At 39.4% G+C, this 19,858-nt stretch overlaps 1 protein-coding gene and 1 non-coding gene across 4 annotated transcripts in view; one reads left to right on the top strand and one right to left on the bottom strand.

The window, feature by feature from the left end:
- The window catches only part of Cntn4 (contactin 4), a 1,000,458-nt gene that overhangs the window by 295,630 nt on the left and 684,970 nt on the right, over positions 1-19,858 (bottom strand). The window lies entirely within an intron of this gene.
- On the top strand, positions 10,764-10,837 carry Trnaa-agc. Its single transcript has one exon. It is a non-coding gene; the product is annotated as a tRNA-Ala (tRNA).

Raw genomic sequence — 19,858 nt, 5'->3', positions numbered from 1 at the left:
TGTCCCATCAGGTTTGATTATCATATTCTATCTTTCTAAGGTAGATTATTTGCTCATGATTACTATACTTTAAGACGTTGATTTTTTTTTAATTTAACCACTTAAATAATTTTGTGGGTTTCATAATTCTTATCCAAACTGGAAGAATATAACAAAACTGTCAGGATAGAAATGTGAATATTGCACATGAGTGTTCTTAACCTGGGTGGAGACCATAGGAGGTCTTACAGTATTTCAAGTTGTTACACACTAAATGTTTGTGTCTACACTAACTTCATATACTAAAATCTTGACTACCTATGTGCTACTTTTTAGACATGGGAACTTTGGTAATTACACCATTAAGCCATGAGGGCTGATAAATGAAATTAGTAACCTCATAAAAGGGACCCCTAGGAGCCTCCTCACTTTTTCACATACCAAAGAAGACAGTGAGTGTTCTCTGAACTAGTAAGTGGCCCTCCCTGGATGCCAAATCTGCTCCCACATTGGTCTCGAACTTCTCAAGCTCTAGAACTACTGGAGATGTGTTTTTGTTGTGTCTAAGTCATTCATACCATGGCATCTTATACAACAACCTAAACAGAATGAGGCATAGTTTTCAAAGCACTCAAGAAATCTTTTATTTTTTCCTCCTGAAGGAAGCTGAAGCCTTGAGCTGTCAAGTGATGTGTTTAAAGTGCCCTACGTGTGGAAGAGCTAGAGGTGGAAACTGGATTGACACTGTTACTGCATCTCCATCCTACTTTTGTGTGTGTGTGTGTGTGTGTGTGTGTGTGTGTGTGTGTGTGTGTGTGTGTGCTGTGCTGTAAGTAACTCGATGTTCATTCTGAAAGTATTTCCCCGCTACGAAAAAAACTGGGATGCATCCTCAAATGAGTTTAGGCATGGGCATTGTCAATACTTCCTTTGAGAAGGACACAAAATATGCATTGCTGCACTGAATATTTCCAGAGGTCCTGAAGAAAGCTAAGTCTGGGGGCCATTCCCATGCCTCCTCTTGCAGGGTTCTCCTGAACTTCTGCTGAGAACTCCTGCCACATAGCATCAGGAAGTTGGGAGTTTTCCATACGTAGATCAGGCACTAGAGTTTTTTTTCTTTTTCTTTGTAGAGTTAAAACTTAAATAATAGTAATTAGCTTTGAGAATTAGAATCTGTAAAATGTGACGTATGTCTCATAATTCATTCTGAACCAATAAAAGGGGCAACTGGATAGGGAAACTATAAAAAGACACAGTGGATTTTAAAAATGATAAATGTTGTGCTTTAAACACCCCACCAACAAAGTACATATGTGGCACTATATGATGTTTCGTTTGCATGTGGTAGATAGCAGGTGGTCATTATTTGTAGGCATGATTTGCATTATTCATTCACCAAGACTTGTTCATAGGAATAGGTTCCCTACCTCTAATATTCAGCTCTTTCAAATTAGAAGAACCAAATGTTCATGTGACTTCTTCTCTTGTTAATGTATATTGAAGAACTATGACCAAGGGAATGGCTGGTCATTTCATCTACCATATTTCATGCACCACATGGAATGAGTTGGTGGCATATTGGCAGTCACAATGGAGGTGATCCGAAAGGTATGATCACCATTGTCAGGACATGCAAATAAAAAGCCAGAAGAATCTCTCTCAAAATGTGATCAAAATACAAATTATTTTGGTTCTTCACAGTTTTGCCTATCTTTGATAAAACAAAAACCATGCCGTACACATGAAGGGATTTGTCAATAATTAAAGATCTCTAACCAGTGAAACCCTAAATTCTTACTTGCAGTCTAGCTGAAAATGAGCCAATGCATATTATAAAAGCTAGAAGTGGCAATACGCTGCCTCACTACAAGTAGCACTACTTCTTTATGCTGACTATTAGAGACTAATTGCCTTTATGAATAGATGAAACGATTAACTAGCTTTCTTGTAGCTTTGGAGGAATGAAAAAGAAGTAGACATTGAAACTGAAAGCAAAATTTCTATTTACAGAAAGCAAATACATTTCAATTAAATGTAGTGTGACGTTAATTGTGAAGGTTTTCTTTCCTTCCTTCCTTCCTTCCTTCCTTCCTTCCTCCCCCCTCCTTCCTCCTTCCCTCCCTCCCTCCCTCTCTCCCTCCCTTTCTCTTTACTTTTAATTTGAACTCTAGCATTGTTTGTGCCATTTTATGTAAGGTTGGTTTGATTTCATCTCCTGTTATGCAGAAATAATTCAGCAACTGAACTTGCTGCTTCCCAGTAAATGTGATGAAAACAATAAGGCTTCCCCAAGGAGGTTGCCTATCTCAGGTCATTGGAGATATGACAGAGATGTCTCGATCTTTTATGAAAGCCAAGCTCTGCTTTGAAAATCTTTATTTGCCAGGGGGAAGTTCCATAAATACTGTCACTTCAGGATGCGCATTCTGAAAAATCCATAACATACATGTGCTTTTAGTAGTGTAGAATGTTTTATCATCACACCTATTTTAAAACCAAGAGTTTAATGGAAAGGTCTGGCAATCTACATTTCTGTCTGTTTCTCCATTTCTTGAGAGAAAAAGACACTGAAATTGTAATAAACACCTTTAAATATTAGAAGTGAGTATTATGTGAAGGGGTTGGTTGTGACAGGTGTCTCTTAGCAAGATGGTGTCTGTAGCTGAATTTTCCTTAAGGACTTCCACAGTTAGTGGAATAATACTACAGAAATCTGAGTGAATTTGTTAAGTCAATTGGTTTTCTACCATTTTTGTTTAGAGAGCTCACAGCTAGAATTAGAACATATTCAGTTGCAAACTAAAACATGCATGTATCAATCAGCTTTAAACACTTTTAAAACATTTTCTAAGGTGAAATGATATTAATATTCAAGCAAAGTAACATTATGTCTGTCAGGCAGTAAGGAATGCAGATTCTAAAATGATCTATCTTGGAAATAAACAACAGCAGCAACTATATTTAGCTAATACCAACAAAGTTTGGTAGTAGAGGTCCATGTTACTTGAATGAGACATTTCAATACTGTAAACATATCACATCAGGGGCCCTAATAAGAATGTATGTATAGGCATTGTATTAACAAATTGTGGCCAGATGTAATGGGCTCAACAAAAACCCCATACAAGATAATCTATACGCTGGGTAGTGGTGACCCACACCTTTAATCTCAGAATTTGGGAGGCAGAGACAGGTGGATCTCCATGAGCTCAAGGCCAGTCTGGTCTAATGAGTGAGTTCCAGGACAGCTAGGGCTGTTACAAAGAGAAACCCTGTCTCAAAAAACCAAACCAACCAAACAAACAAAAAACACTAACAGCAGCAACAACAAAAAACAAAACAAACCCATGTTCCCTAGTGCCATGCAGCTCAGGAGGGCAAAAGACACCTATGGGTCAGGTTGGGTCCTCATGGTCCAGCCTGCCTGAAGCATCCATAGGTCCCTTAATGCCATGTAGCTCAGGAGGGTGAAAGACACCCATGGGGTAGTCTGGGTCCTCATGGTCCAGCCTGCCTGAAGCATCCACATTCTTATGGTAGGTACCAATATGATAAGCAAGTTATACAATGCTGAAATGGGAGAGAAAGAGGGATGGAATGGTTCATGTGCTGTGGTAAAAGACAGTTTTGAAGAAGCAAGGGCTGTGAAGAATGGGCTGATGTTGGAGGTCTGCTTGCCACCTGGGACCAAGGTGATGTCTGGGCCTGAGGTACTACCTACGGCTGTATCTGGGTCTATGACAGCTGTGGTCTGTGTTTATGCCCATGAACCATGCTGCCACAAAGGCCACAGGGATGCCCAGGTTGTGGGCCACCACCTGTGGCCATTTTGATGTCTAAGGGTCATGCTGTCACCATGGCCATGTTGATCTGAGTGGCCTGTGCTGCCATCAGGGGACGTGATGACATCTGGGCCAGGGCTGCTGCTGGGGGCCATGTCTGGGTCAATGGCCCTAAAGTAGCCAGGGTCTATGTTGATGTCCATGCTTTCAGTAACCATTGAAGCCCATGCAGATGACTGAGGTCTGATCAAAGACCTGAGTCCATGTTAGTCTCCAAGGGCCATGCTTCTGCCTGGGGCATGCTAATCTGTGCTGCCACTCAGGACCACGGCTCTACCACAGCTGGGTAACTCTTGATACCACCAAAAGGCATGCAAATACCTGGGTTCTGAGCCATCACCTGTGGCCAGGTGGGGATCTAAGGGTCATGCTGTTATCAGGGCCTTACAGATCTGAGTGACTTGCACTGACTGTCACAAGGTGGCTTGGTAACATCTGGCCCAGGCTGCAGCTGAGGGCCATGTCTCAGTCAGTGGCCCTACTGCAGCCAGGGTCTCTGTTGATGTCTATGGCTCATGATACCATTGAAGGTCATGCCAATGCCAGAGGTCTGGGCTGCCACCTGGGCCCATGCTGGTATCTGAGTGCCACACAGGAGCCTTACCAATTGGAGTGGCCTGCACTGCCACTTGAGGCCAAGATGACAGCCAAGCCTGGGCCATGTTGGCATCTGCCACCCGGGCCATGCCAATCTGAGTGGCCTATGCTGCCATCTGGGGCCATGGTTTTATCTAGGCCAGGGCTGCTGCCAAAGGCCATATGTGGGTCTGTGATACTGCAGCTAGTGTCTGAGTTGATGTCCAGGGCTCCTGATACCATCAAAGGACATGCTGATGCCAGTAGTCTGGGTCTCTAGCTGGTGTCCAAGGGCCACACTGCCACAAGTGTCAAGCCAATCTGGGTGGTCTGTACTGCCACTTGGGGTCACAGTGACATCTGAGCCTGGACTGCTGCTGCCTGGGACTATGTCTGAGTCTGTGGTCCTACCATAGTCAGGGTATATGATGTCTATGGTCAGTGATATTATTAAAGGCCTCATGGATGCCTGGGGTTTTGGCTGCATCCTGTGGCCATGTTTGTGTCTGAAGGTTGTGCTGCCCCTAGGACCATGGTGTTGTCTTGGCCAGGGCTACTGCTAAGGGCCATCTCTGGGTCCATGGCACTACAGCAGCCAGGATCTGAGTTGATGTCCATGCCTCCTGATACCATCAAAGGACATGCTGATGCAAGGGATCTGGGCCCCCACCTGTGGCCATGTTGGTGTCTGAGGGCCTCACTTCCATGAGGGTCATGCCAATCTGATTGGTCTTCAGTCACCCAGGGCCAGGCCTGGGGTTCCAGCTATGGGCTATATCTGGGTCTCAATGGCAGCCAGGGTCTGGGCTGATGTCCATGGCTCATGTTATCACAGGGGGTAACAGAAATCATGTGTGTTGAAATCTTAAGGCTTTGCTGAGTCATTCCTGTTTCTCACTGACCCAGGGATAGCCAGCCCTGCCCATCACTGGGCACTACAGCAGGAGAGCTGGCACTGCTCACCTGGGAGAGCTGACCCCAGCACTCAGTAGAGATGTCCCCACCCCTCACCACAGGCATGCAAGAACTGGCACTAATGATATGAGTCTAGGAGAGCTGGCTCTGCCCCTTGTCTAGGGCGGTGGTCCCAAGGGCCTGGACCTACCAGCTCAGCTACCATCCAGATCCATATCCTGGGCCTTGGGTTGTCTCACCCTAACAGATGCCTCATCTATGACCTGCTGGAGTGTGCAAAGGGACAGGCCCTGCAGAATGATAACCATAGGATCTCTATGACTCAGGCAACAACAGGATATCCAAGAGGAGTATCAATGAGGGCCCTCTGATGATGGTGGACCAGAAATCAGAGCTTCTGAACCAGACCAATGACTCATTGCAATGAACATTTTGCAGGTGGTGCTGATTGGACAAAAGGGTAGTCTGAGTGAGATACCACAGTTCCTGATGCCACTAGGATGAATGAAGAGGTGTTGGAAAGAGGAGGAGCAAAGTGGGTTTTTTAATTTTTTTTTTTTTTTTGGTGGAACATACATCAGTGGTGAGGGGCAGATATGGAGGGACTTGGAGGTGAGTGGGATTGGGGTGCATGATGTGAAATTTCTGAAGAATCAATAAAGAATTAGGCTCCACTAGTTTGGCTATTTGTTCCTGTGCTTTTTCCAGTCGTAGTCTCTGGCTCATACAATCCCTCCTCTCTCTTGCCGATTGGACTCCCAGAGCTCCACCTGGGGCCTGGCCATGCATCTGCTTCCATCAGTCATTGGAAGAGAGTTCTATCACGACATTTAGGGTGTTCAGCCATCCGATCACCAGAGTAGTTCAGTTCGGGCTTTCTCCTGACCATTGCCAGTAGTCTATTGTGGAGCTGAGGAGCCTCCATGGAACTGGATCAGGCCCTCTGGATAAGTGAGACAGTTGATTAGCTTGAACTGTTTGGGGGCCCCTAGGCAGTGGGACTGGGACCTGTCCTTAGTGCATGAGCTGGCTTTTTGGAGCCTAAGGCCTATGCAGGGACACTTTGCTCAGCCTGGGTGAAGGGAAGAGGAGACTGGACCTGCCTTGACTGAATCTACCAGGCTGAGCTGAATCCCCAGGTGGGAGTCCTTGCCCTGGAGAAGGTGGGAATGGAGGGTGGATTGGGGGGAGGGTGGAGGGAGGGGAGGAGGAGGGAGGACAGGGGAATCCCTGGCTGATATGTAAAATTAAATTAATTATAAAATAAAAAAGAATTGGGTTCAAAAACAAAACAAAAATAAATAAAATAGAACCTTTAGGCACTAGAGGAGTGACTCAGTGGTAAAGGGCACTTGCTGTTCTTGTAGAGAACTGAAGCTTGGTTCCCAGCTTCACATGATTGCTCATAATTATCTGTAACTCCAGTTCTAGGGAATCCAACACTCTTTTAGCCTCTGCAGACACCAGCTACACACATGCTACATGTATATACATGCAGACAAATCATTTTTACATTAAAGAAAAATAATAAATTGTTTTAAAAGATACATCTATAAACCTTAGTTAAAACTGGTAGAAAAGGTGACCTTTACAGAAATGACTAAAGATCTTGAGAGAACAAATTCATTATGAATTAGCTTAGTAGGTCCTATACTTGGCACATATTTTAAGAAGCTGGTGATAGTAGACAGACATACAGAAGTGAAGGTAAATAAACAGAAATAACGATATGAAATAGTTACGGTTCGTGACTGCATTGGTAGCCACTCCTTGGAACAAAAAGCCCAGGTGACATATTCCTCCCTTGAGACCCTAGAAAGAATGTGTGCCTACTGTGTGGGACATCTAGCTTCCAGAAACATAATGGAACAAATTTCTGATGATTTCATAACAGCAAACCTAGGTTTCTTTGTTGTGGTGGCAAAGCAAGCAAATATACCTACCGGGTTTGTATTCTTTTGTTGTGTGCACCTATTACTCATTAATCAAAAATAATGCATCCCTATTATGTTTTGAAGACCTAGCTTTCAGAATCATAAAGGAGCAAATATCTGTCATTTTTAAGCCAACAGACTGAAGTTTATTATAGTAGCCTGAGAATCAAGTCTACCAGGTTTGTATTACTTAAATGGCCACTCATTCATATAAACTTTGATTTCTTTATCTATACAAAATGATTCTTTTAATTAGATGATAAAATAAATAACAAAGCCCACCACCATTTGCCTAACTCTTTACAACAACCTCATGAGTTGTGTGATAAAGCTCATTTTATTAACCTTACCAGAGGTTGAAGGGCTCATTCTTGAGGAAATGGAGTTTGTGGGAACTCCTATTTTGGCCTCTCTTTTCTCCTTTAATACAGTGCATAATATGTTTGAAACACTGGAATTAAACTAGTGACACAGAGTTTACAGGCTAGCAGAGGAGATGGGAGATGCATAAGATATGCAGTCATAACCAATCTCACTGAAATCTTACCTAAAAAAAAGCGTAATACTTACTATTCTGCAAATTGGTGATTAACACATGCTGGTTTTCCAGTATTTATCTATTTTACATGCATGGTTTGCAGCAAAAATGAATTCCCATTTCTGGTGACAGAAGTACACTGGGGTGGGTTATACAAAAGTTGTGGGTAGCAGAAAAGACAGGTTAGTAGTAAGCCTGTAACCACTATTCTCTAAGCAGTGACAAGAAAGTTGTGCTGCAAAAACAACTCATATAGCTATATGACATCACAGGAAGCAAAGTGACTTTCCTCAACTTAACTTGGTAGTTCACTTGACTGGTGTGTTAAACAGAAAGTTTTCAAGCAGAACATTTCACAGAGAGCTTCTCTACTGGGGTTTTGAGTCATGCAGAGCACATCTGCCCACTCATGCTCTTACTTTGCTGGGCTTGACTGCTTCTGCTCCCTTTCCCTGGGAGGAAGTCGTGAAATAACCATCCCTGAGCTCTTGCAAGAAATAAAATATAGAAGCATCTGTCCTAGATGGCTGGGTCATTCATATCACAAAGGCAGGGAGCTCACTCAGTTGATCTCTAGAGATATATTACACTTCAGTGCCTCTCTCTTCAGTTACTTTCACATAACTAATTTATTTTGATGGCCTCAAATATGGATGAAGAAGAAGCCTGGCACAATGTCTTAGTTACTTTTCTGTTCCTCCAATAAAATGCTATGATCTAGTCAACATATAAAGGAAAACATTTAACTAGGGGCTTACAGTTGCAGGGAGTCCATGATGGTGGAGAAAAAAACGTGGTGACAAGAATAGGTGAGAACTTACATCTTGATTTAAAAATTGGGGCAGGCACACACACACACACACACACACACACACACACACACACACACACACGGAATGAAGTTTAAAAGCTTGTTCTCAGTAGCATACCTCCTCTTACAAAGATCCTGAAACAGTTCCACCATTTGGGTACCAAGTGTTCAGGCACATGATCTCATGGGACACATTTTTACTCAAATCACCACTCCCAAACAGAGAGAAATATCATTTAGAAGGTTAGAATAGGCTGAGTAGGTTTGGTGTACCTTTGTTACCTGTTATCCAACTCCTGATAAATCACTTCCTTTGACTTAACCTTGTTTTTTCCCTTTTTTAAGAGATATAATGATTTTTTTCTGTATATATGAAGTGAAATTATGCTTGCAAATTGTGCAATCTGGCATATGGTAAATACAAACCATTAAAGAGCAATTTCTGATAGTATTATAATCATTACAATATTGACTGCACCTTTTCAAAGAGTTACTTCATTTGGAAATTAACACGTGGCCAAAGCCCATAGATATTTCTCTAGTGTGGTAGAGACAGAAGGTAAGGTAAGGTTAAACACCTGCAATGCTCGGATCCTTTATCTTGGAACCAGATCTAAACTTTTCCAGTTCTTTTATAGTTTAATTACATTTTATTTACCTTCCTACCATGTTCTTTGGAACCCCTTTAATTTCTGTTGGAAAGTAATTTATGAGGTACACTCACTTGGGCAACAAGGTCAGGCTGACTTTTCATGCTGCGAGTCAATAGCTATGGAGATGCAATAATAATAATAATAATAATAACATTTGATAATAATTATCATTATTATATTTAAACAGAAGTGTATCCTTTTTATAAGTCACATCTTTTAATATTTGTAACTTCTCCGTGGGTTAGTAATAAGTATTATCAATTTATAGATGAGGAAACAGATTCTGAATACAGAACCTGCCTAGAGCATAAAGCTAATAATTAAGGCAAAGGTTGAACCCTACACAATCAGGCTATAGATTAAAATCTAATATACTGAGCCTCTGTTGACTGATCATGCATTCTGGGTACCAATGATACTACGTAGATGCAACATTATATGTAATGAACAGCCAGTTGGTTATGGATTTGTAGAAACCCTAAACACAGAAGAAATAATAGAACAATAATATTTCGCTCCTATCTTTTCTGTGTCTCTCAGAAGTTTGGTATGTATAACTTCAGAATTCCATGTCTCTGAGTGTCATGTATTTAAAAGGTAAAGGTTTCATCAAGAAGAGAGGCTCTTATTCCTTCTGCACCCAACAATGATAGACAGGCTTCCGAGCTATCTGAAGGAGCAGGTGGTTCCAACATAAGATCTGGGGAAAGTGAGTTGAGTGATGACTCTGTTTTGAGGTTAGCATTCTTAGGATTATGATTTAGATCTTTTGAGAGTAAGTGCCTTTCAATTTGGCCTTCAGAATAAAGTTTTGTAGAAGATTATAATTTCATTGGAAAAGAAACTATCGAGGCAGTACATTCACTGAAAGACTATGGGAATAAGGCCAATAACGTTGTAAGTGCCCCATTACAGAGCCTTCTTATGTAGATATTTTTAAGGTGTGGTTTTAGATGCCTTACCTAGAAAAAGACGTTGTAAATAGATACCTGTGGCCTTTTAAAGATAAATAGCTTATGTTCCCACTTTCCATTTTATCATTTTAGTATGAGGTCATACATATTCTATCAGTTTACACTCTATGGGGATTATTATCTCATATAGTGAAATGAGTGGATGCCGCAGGAGGACACAGAACACAGAAGACAATTCGCATTGTGAAAAACCACTTTCCTGGAGTGGCTTTTTCATTCCAAAGTATCTCTTGCAATTTGGCTCACTCTACCTCATGCTCTAAGATCACACCCAAGCAGGATCTGAAAAAGAAATATAAACTACTTTCCAGCTGATTATTTTTTTCCTGCCAGTGACTAAACTTCATTAGAGATGCTTGCCAGTGTCTCAAGGGAAGAGAACTCTTACCTCAAATCTTCCCTAAAATGGACAGCAGTGCAGATACTAAAAATTGCTTAGAAGTAAAAATTAAGAAAAAATAAGGGAGTGTCCAGTACTGTTATCCTAGTCTTGACCTAGAGGAACAGGCACGCACAGTAAAAAATATCAAGTGGTCAAGTTGGGGATTTAGCTCAGTGGTAGAGCATTTGCCTAGCAAGCACAAGGCCCTGGGTTCGATCCCCAGCTCAATATATATATCAAGTGGGAAAGAAGGGGTTGTGGGCTCTTTTTTTTTTTTTTTTTTTTTTAGCTTTTGAGTAGGTGCAACAGTGGAAAGAGAAGTCAACTGCATTTTACCGAGAGGCTGAGAGCCTACATCACTTCACATTCCTCCTTCTGGTGTCTTGAGCAAAGAAACACCAAAACCATAAGCACAGCCTACTCAAAGCCAGGGTGGGAAGAAACAGAATCCAAGGATAGAAAATCAGAGCTGCAAGGGACTTGAGAGGGAGCTATACCCTGCCAAACATCCAACAATGACTGTGCATTGATCGTGATAGTGTTTCTTACTAGTTTGAATTAGTGGTTAGGGTTATTATTTGATACATAGTGAGTAGTAGTAATATATAAAACAGTAGAGTGTTAGAATAAATCTGTTAGCAGGCTTCAGATCTTAGCTTCCCAGTAAGAAGTCGTGTGACCTTGGCTAAGCATTTAACTTTTCTATGCTGTATTTACATCTATCACCTGAAATCACTGGAGACCACATAAGTTTATGTCAGGGTTAAGAAATAGTATAAAGTATTTACACTAGTATTTGGAACAAAGTAAATCCTGGTACACACTAGCTGTTTTGTTTATAATAGTTGTTGCTAATACTATATGGTGTGTGTTATTTATGCTGCACAGTGCCATGATGAGCACGTACTGTGCATTATTGATCTAATAAGCTCATCAAGGATGCTATACACCACTCACATGTCACCAGAGAGGAAAACAGACTCAGAGAAGGAAGGTGAATGAGTGGCTGTGCAAAAGAGTTGTAAGATCCAGAGACTGAATTTGAAGTGACAGAAACTGACTGTGGCACCGGTAACTGAGCCATCATAGAATTCTCGCTTCTCTGGGTCATCTCAAGATGAGGTCAGATTCTGATCACATACACACCATTGCTTTTGCAGAAGTATTGTCAGCATACTCATGATGACTGGATGCTTCCTCAAGTTCTTCCTCAAGAAGTAAAATAATTCTGCTCATATGGTACTTTCAATCACCCTTCCCTTAATTTGTATTTATATTTAAAACTCCAGTGTTTGCTTTTCTTAAGATGCCTTCAAACCTGTCCTGTTCTTCTTAATCACCAAGTTCAAACCACACAGTCATTTTATCATGAATCTATTACATTAATTTCTGATAGTGATTTTTCTCATGTCTGGGTTTCAGAAAAAATTGTTCAAGTACAAAATAAAATTATTTGAATGAATTACTGAGGTTACTCATTATATTCAAGGTTAGTATTTTATTTCTGGCCTTGAAGCTGACACTAGATTTTCCTCTCCTGGAAATTTGCCCTTGCAGACCTCAGATGGTGCTCATTGTACACTTCACTGCAGTTCACACACAAAAAAAAAAACCAAAAAAAAAAAAAAAAAACATCTAATGATTCTTAAACACTTGAAACCAAGGCAAAAAGCACATTTTTTTTGAGGTTATGCTATGCCCCCCCCCCCCGAAGCTGAACATGATTAAGGCTCTTGTAAAAGATGAAGACTAGGTTTTGATAATTACCAATGCTGCTCATTATTTCAGACAAACTGGAGGTAGTGATGAGAACTAACAATCACTCCTTGTCTTTTAGACCTGAACTCAGACATGTCTGTCAGCAGCAGGTGAATCAGCAGACAAGTATAGGACTACCTTCAGAGAACATTGCTGACCACTCAGCATCAAGGTCCCTCCCAGCTCTCAACTATCCTAACACAAACTGTGGTTTTGCCACAGCATGATGATTGTCTTTTGATATCTTTTATAGCTGTTTTTATGTGTGTGCTGTAAGTGTGAGTGCGTGTTCTTGTGTTGTAGGTGGGGGTGAGGGGATGTGTATTTGTGTGCATATATCCATGTACTATGTTGTGTGTATAGAGGTCAGAGGACAACTTGTAGGAGCCATTCTCTTCTTCCATGTGGGTTTTGGCAATTGAACTCAGGTTGCCAGGCTTGGCAGCCCATGTCTTTACCTGCTGAGCCAGCTCATCTGTTTCTACCTTCACTTTTAAACTTTGAAACAAGTCTCATTAAATTGCTCAAGCTAGACCTGAATTTTCTCTGTAGTCTATCTAGGCCTTGAACTTGTTATTCTCTCGCCTTAGCTTCACGGGTAATTAGGATTGCAAGCCTGCTTATTACCATACTAGCACTTCCTAAGGATTTTAGGCAAATATTGTGGGATTTGCCACCTCTATGATTATATGGGCCAATTCCCCATAATAAATTATTTTCTTGAGATAAATACATGTCTTATTGATTCTCTGGAGAGTACTGAGTAGCGTACTTGTGAAATTTTGCAAACAGTAAATATCAATCAACAATTGTACACAGAAGGAAGTGTCCCTTTCCATGATTGGGATGAAGAATACATAAGATTAGAGGTTTAGGGTAACTTGTGCCAAAGAACTTAAGACATAAGAGGATGTCTAAGCAGGAACCCCTCAAGTTTAAATATTAACATATTTAATAAGAAAGGACTTTTGGGGCCTGGAGAGATGGCTCAGCAGTTAAGAGTACTGACTGCTCTTCCAAAGGTCCTGAGTCCAATACCCAGGAACCACATGATGGCTCACAACCATCTGTAATGAGATCTGGTGTCCTCTTCTGGCCTGCAGCCATATATGCAGGCAGAGCATTATATACATAATAAATAAATAAATCTTAAAAAAAAGAAAAGGACTTTTAGAAAAACAAAACAAAAATGCTATTCTCAACCCTGAATTCCTGTGCAGAGCAGAAAGCTTAATGAAAATTTGTATGAGCAAACCCACTGAACTTGCAAATCTACCTCATTAGGTCAAGTTTGAGAAAGCTGAATAAATTGCTTAAAGGAGGATCACTGTCACATGCTAGGTAGGACTGGGATTTTTGTCCAAAGACATTCATCACCAAAGCTCTGCTCCTTCTAGGTCATGGCAGTCTCTCCCTGCCTGGATTCTATTCCCTTCATGAAAATACTTCATAGTTCTCCAGGGTTCAAGTCATATTTCCCATGACATCATCTTAATTTTGACACTTTGATTCAGTATGATTTAGCCTGAAATGAGCTATTTTAATTAGGTCACACGTATTAATGGTATATCACACCTAAAAGGATCTTAAAATGAATCAAGTTATTCATTTTTTTCTCATTCTTCAGGAAAGGAAAGTGCAGGGAAGTAAAATGCCTTGTTCCTAGTGCTGTACAAAGACCACAGCAGGTAGCCCACCATGAACTGTGTCTTTTGTTCCCAAGGAGATGAAGAGACTGTTTAAAGGGTAATCCAGATTTCCAGTCTTTGTCAATCTATATGATGCATTATTTGGGAGATTCCATCATGATCATACAATAGTAACTGCAGCAGTCTGAAAACCAAAGCACATAGCCATTTTGAATCTGGTGTATGCACACACAATCTAGTGTATGTATGTATGTGTGTGTGCATAAGCCAGAGGTTAATTTTGGGTATTATGCCTCAGAAGTCATTCACTTTGATTTTTGAGACAGTGTCTTTCACTGTTTTGGATCTTAATTCATCTAGGCTGTCAGGCAAGAAAGCCCCAAGGATCTACCCTGTATCAGCCTCCCCAAAGTTATGATTACAGGCATATACTACCTGCCTCCAACTTTTAAAGGCATTTCTTGTAGGGGATTGGGGCTAAGGGCCAAGTGTGGCATGAAATATAAATCACCTTATTTATTTCTAGATTAACATTTTTCAGCATCAACCCAATACCAAGAATGATGTCTTCCCCATGAGCCCACATTTATGATATAGTTTTATTGAAATAAAATAAAAAAAAAACTGGTTTGTGTTGAGGATCATTTCCACCACTTCTTTTTGTGACTTCAGTCAAAGACCTTAATCTTTACAGAACTTGGATTCCTCATCTGATAAACAGGGCTACTTACATAGTTCCTATACAGTGATTCCTTAGATGTTATATATATTAATATATATGGATTATATATATATGTATGTATAAGTATATATATATATGTGTGTGTGTGTGTGTGTGTGTGTGTGTGTGTGTGTGTTAGAGAGTGAGTGAGTGTGAGTGCGTGTGTGTGTGTGTGTGTGTGTGTGTGTGTGTGTGTGTATGTGTGTATCCAATTAATTTTAACAATGATGGGACCAATAGTTCAGTATACATTGTGCTTGCCTGGTATGGTTATTAAGTTGTCTTTATAATACCAAATACTGTAAATAAAAACATATAGCTGTGGTTCAGTGCAATCTCCTCCTGTCTCTACTGTTCTAATACTCATTCTCCCAACCTGTACCTTCAGAGGAACTTCCCTTCTGATGGGAGATTTTCTAATTACTGAAAAAAATAGTAATTAGTATCTACTATTATTTCACTTTTTAAAATGGCTACATGCAGAATTTTCAGCGGGCATTATAAAGAAAGTAATCAATCTGTATCTAAAATTTGAGATTATGATAAAATAGGTGACTCCATGAAAACCATACACCCAGACAACCAGAAAGGGCTACAGTTAAGAAGGAGAGTATATTGACCTTTCTTGGGAAGTTATGCACAGTACTTTTACTGCAAATATTACAAATTGGAAAGGAAGCAACAAAATATTTATTCACAGAATAAACCAGGTAAGAATAGAATTTTCATTAAGTGTTCACTAAATGTCAACCTAGTAGATTAGGGACAGTAGCAACCATCCTGCAATGATCAAATAATATTTCAAAACAGCAAGAATAGGTTTTTTTCTATGTGCCAAGTAGTATCTTGTGTCCAAATGCTGTTTTATAACAAGGGAGGCAGATTTGTTGGAGATTTTTCTACATAATGCAAGTATGACAGCAATAAAATAATGACTTCAGGTAATGTGGACTAAGTTGGGTTTGCCTCCTTTTAAAAGCTCGGGCCACGCTGAGAAAAAAGTCACAGTGATTGATGAGTGGATGCTTCCAACTCTTCCCTTTGGTTCATAATTTATCTTCTCATTTCTTTCAGCTTCTAGACACTGTACCCTGGTAGCCTTTATGATATTCTCTTGTAGACAAAGGGGGAACACTAATGTGAAATAAATATGTGTGATGGGCAGAGGCAGGAAGCCCTAATATCAGCAGTAGGACTGTGCTGCTACCTGTGATCTCCTCCAAGAAGGGTTTCTCACACTCCTATCCTCCTTGTATTTGAAGTCAGGGAAATGAGATGTTGATTTCTGTCTGTTCCTTTATAGCACAGAGTAAATAGATGGTTCAGGTCAAGACAGTGAAGAGAATTGCTTGTTTCTAAGACACTCTTCAGCCTTAAGCTTGGATCCCCTTGAAAGCACTTCTTAAGCATCTAGTTGCCTTTCTCACCACAGGACCCTGGGACACATGCATTCTTTCTCTCTATTTTATTATGCATTATAAAGAAGAGAGATAAAGAAAAGTAGTAGCTTAGCCTGGAAGCCACAGGGAATGAGCACTAACAAGATTTTCAAAGTGAAATGTTACTGGCTCTTGGTCCCCAAAGGAGATCATGGCACCTGACCTCCTGTCTGCTCAGTGGTATATTCTAACTTCTTAGAGAAATAACCAGAATGTTGAAACTTACATTGACTTTTTGTTAAAAAAAAAAAAAGCAAGAGTTTTTTTAAACTGTCTGTTCCTTTCCATCAAAGGGAAAGAAACATGATAAGAAGGTAGGAATCTGCTATAGGTATGTATTTGCAACCCCTTATTGCCACTGGGAAAGTGTTTCATGAAAAGGTGCTTTACAGAAGGCATCCTCAAAGGTTAATACATAATTATAATAGTCTTAATCCCCATATCTTCTATCTTTAGCTAAAAACTTACATCCATCTAACTCATAGCATACTACTATTGTCCACTCCCATTTCCATTTTCCAACCTGTAACTTATTTTGTACATTTAATTAGTTAATGATGGTGTGCAAAAGATAACCAATAATTCTTTTATAATTTCAAAGGGAGGAATGAAGGTAATGAAGAATAAATATAAGTAGTATTCACTGAACATAACATGTGGATTTTCTGGACCTAAGATCGAAACACCTTTATCACTGGTTCTGGTTTCTGGCAGATGTATTATTTCAGTTGGTCTTCTGGCATATTATTTCATTTTCATTTGAATCTAAGACTGTTGTGGAATATTAATTTAAAATCTGTTACATTTGTTTATGCTGTAGAATATTTTTAATGATGCAAAAATGTGTTGCGTTCTTTTATGTTGCACTTGTTTAACTCTGTGAAGCTGTGTTACTTTTTCCTGCCTTAAACACCTGGTTGGTCTAGTAAAGAGCTGAACATGCAATAACTAGACAGAAGAGAGAAGGCTAGGTAGAGCTGCCAAGTAAAGAATAAATAGAAGGAGAAATTTAGGCTTGAGAGGGAAGGAAGAACGAAAAAAGGAGAAGGAGAGTAGGTTGCCAGGGGCCTGCTACTCAGCCACACAGCCAGCCTTGGAGTAAGAAGGAAAGAAAGATTATAGAATAAAGAAAGGTAAAAATCCCTGTGGCAAAATGTAAAGAGAAATGCAACAATTTAAGTTAGAGAAGCTGGCTAGAAACAAGCTAAGCTAAGGCTGGCCATTCATAAGTAAGACTAAGTCCCTGTGTATTTAATTCGGAGCTGGATGGCAGGTCTCCAAAGAGGAAAAAACAAACAAACAAACAAACAAAAAAAAAACCCCAAACCAAAAACTAACAACATAAGCCTTCCATGTGTTTTTCTTTTTTATTTCTCCCCATATCATTCATTTGAGATGTTAGCAGAATAATATCTAACTTCACCTTGGGTTTCCCAGAATTCCTTTCACATTATAATGTACTCTGTTGGCATTTAAATGTAGATCAAAACATTTGCCTTAACTTGGGTTTGGAATTGTAAGAGGTAATTACAATCCTCAAAGAATTCACATCACCTAAGATTTATAATTATAAATCTAAGGTTTCTGAAGAAGATTATTTTTCTATAACACATAGTGTCTCAGCTTCCTTTCTCAGAGAATGAAAGTGTGTTATTATACACATGAAGGTGGCAATTTTTTACACTCATGCAAGCATAAAATTTGAGTGTATATAAAGGCATCAAGAGACACGAACTTGTTCCTCAATAGAGGTCAGAAGGAAACATTAAGTGAGAAAAGTCTCCAGGATGTAACTGCATCTTCCAGGATAATGAATATAAGAGAGCATGCCTCACTTACAGGAACTTGATGTCATCCACACATGCCAGATATGCTGTCCTTAATTAAGGGTGAAATTAAGATTTTACATAATTTTAGAGGTGGTAAGTAGCTTGGGAGTTTAGATTGGGGTCTTTTTCAGATTAATTTTTTTCTCATTGAATATATCATTTTACATGGTACTGGGTTTTATAGAGGCACTTTCACAGATGTATACCTTGTATGTTGAGTATCTACCCTCACATCTACCTTTTTTCTCCCTTCTCATCCTCATTAGTGCCCCTTGTTCCCATAAACATTTTTACTGCTACTTTCATATCATATATACATACAAGGTTTTATGTGTTCATGTAAAATCAAGAAATCAAATATTAGAGAAAACTCAAAATTTGTCTTTCAGAAGATTAACGCTTGTTACATCCATTTTCCTGGAAATGATATAATTTTGTTTTTCTTTATTAGCTAAAAAGCTCTGTCAAAGATTTTTCATCATCTAATGAGGTGATTATGTGTTTTTTTTTTTTCTTTCAGTTTGTTTATATGGTGAATTATATTCACAGTTTTTTGTATGTTGAACCATCCCTGCATCTATGGGACGAAGTCCACTTGATCATCGTGGATCTTTCTGATATACTCTTTTATTTGGTTTGCAAGTATTTTATTGAGTATTTTTGCATCAATGTTTATAAGGGAAATTACTCTGTAATTATCTTCCTTTGTTGATTCTTTGTGTGGTTTGGGTATCAGAATGACTGTGGCTTCATAAAAAGAATTTGGCAACATTCCTTCTATTTCTATTGTGTGGAATAATTTGAGGAGTGTTGGTATTAACTCTCCTTTGAAAGTCTGGTGGAATTCTACACTGAAACCATCTGGCCCTGGGCTTTTTTTGGTTAGGAGACTTTCAAATAAAATAAAACAAAACAAAAAACAAATACATGTTAGTATTAGTCATTTATAACACTCAAACTTGTAGTCATGTTAGGTCTGTTTTCAAGGTCAAACAGAGATATATTTTAGATAGATAGGTAGTCTACAAGCATTTCACAGATCTACAGAATATGGCATTTAAGATCTTTTAATAACATAAGGCTTTTCATGACAATGAGATACATCTGCTCCTGGAAGCATCAATCTACTTCAGAGAAGATGATGGGCATCAAAGAACTTCCATATAGCATTTGCTTTAAATGTGGTGAAGTTAGCTATTGGACAAAAAACAAAAACAAAAACAATCAATCAAAAAAACAAAAACTGCCTTTGCCTTGAATGCTGACAGTATGCTGTCCAAACTGGACAAGCAGGACACAAAAGAAGGTGACTACCAAACTTTGCCAAGACAAGGTAGGCCAGTCCTTCAAAATTCCTGCTTCACAGAAAAGTCTGTTATTCTAGGTCTGTAGGTCAAGATGGATGCTTCAACACTGACAGAGGATCCCTGGGGTGACTATACAGACAGGCATCATCTCTGTCATTTATATAGCTTTGGAAGTTGTCTGTACTTCCTGTTTACTCAGGTAATATTTTATCCTTCTCAGGTCTGTGATGAAGGTTGAAGACTAGATAGTTATACTGAATTTGTTGCCAAATTCAGAAAAGAAACTTACAAATGTAAAGTTTATAAGGTTTATACACATAAAAGCTTAAGTTGTTTATCTAAGAAAATGTTTTAAGGTCTAAAAAGATATTTTTATATTGGTGATAAAAATTATGATAGAAAGTAACTTCATTATAAAATTTTGGACTCACAAAGGTAGGATAGATAATAGGGTATTTTCTCCAACTGTGTCAAATACTAATGGACTGGATATTGTGAATGTAATTCTTATCTGGTAATTGTTCTTACTGTGTATAGTTTTACTATGT

This window comes from Onychomys torridus, chromosome 3, assembly GCF_903995425.1.
Source record: "Onychomys torridus chromosome 3, mOncTor1.1, whole genome shotgun sequence".
Lineage (NCBI taxonomy): Eukaryota > Metazoa > Chordata > Mammalia > Rodentia > Cricetidae > Onychomys > Onychomys torridus.
This window is presented reverse-complemented; position numbering and strand designations above follow the sequence as displayed.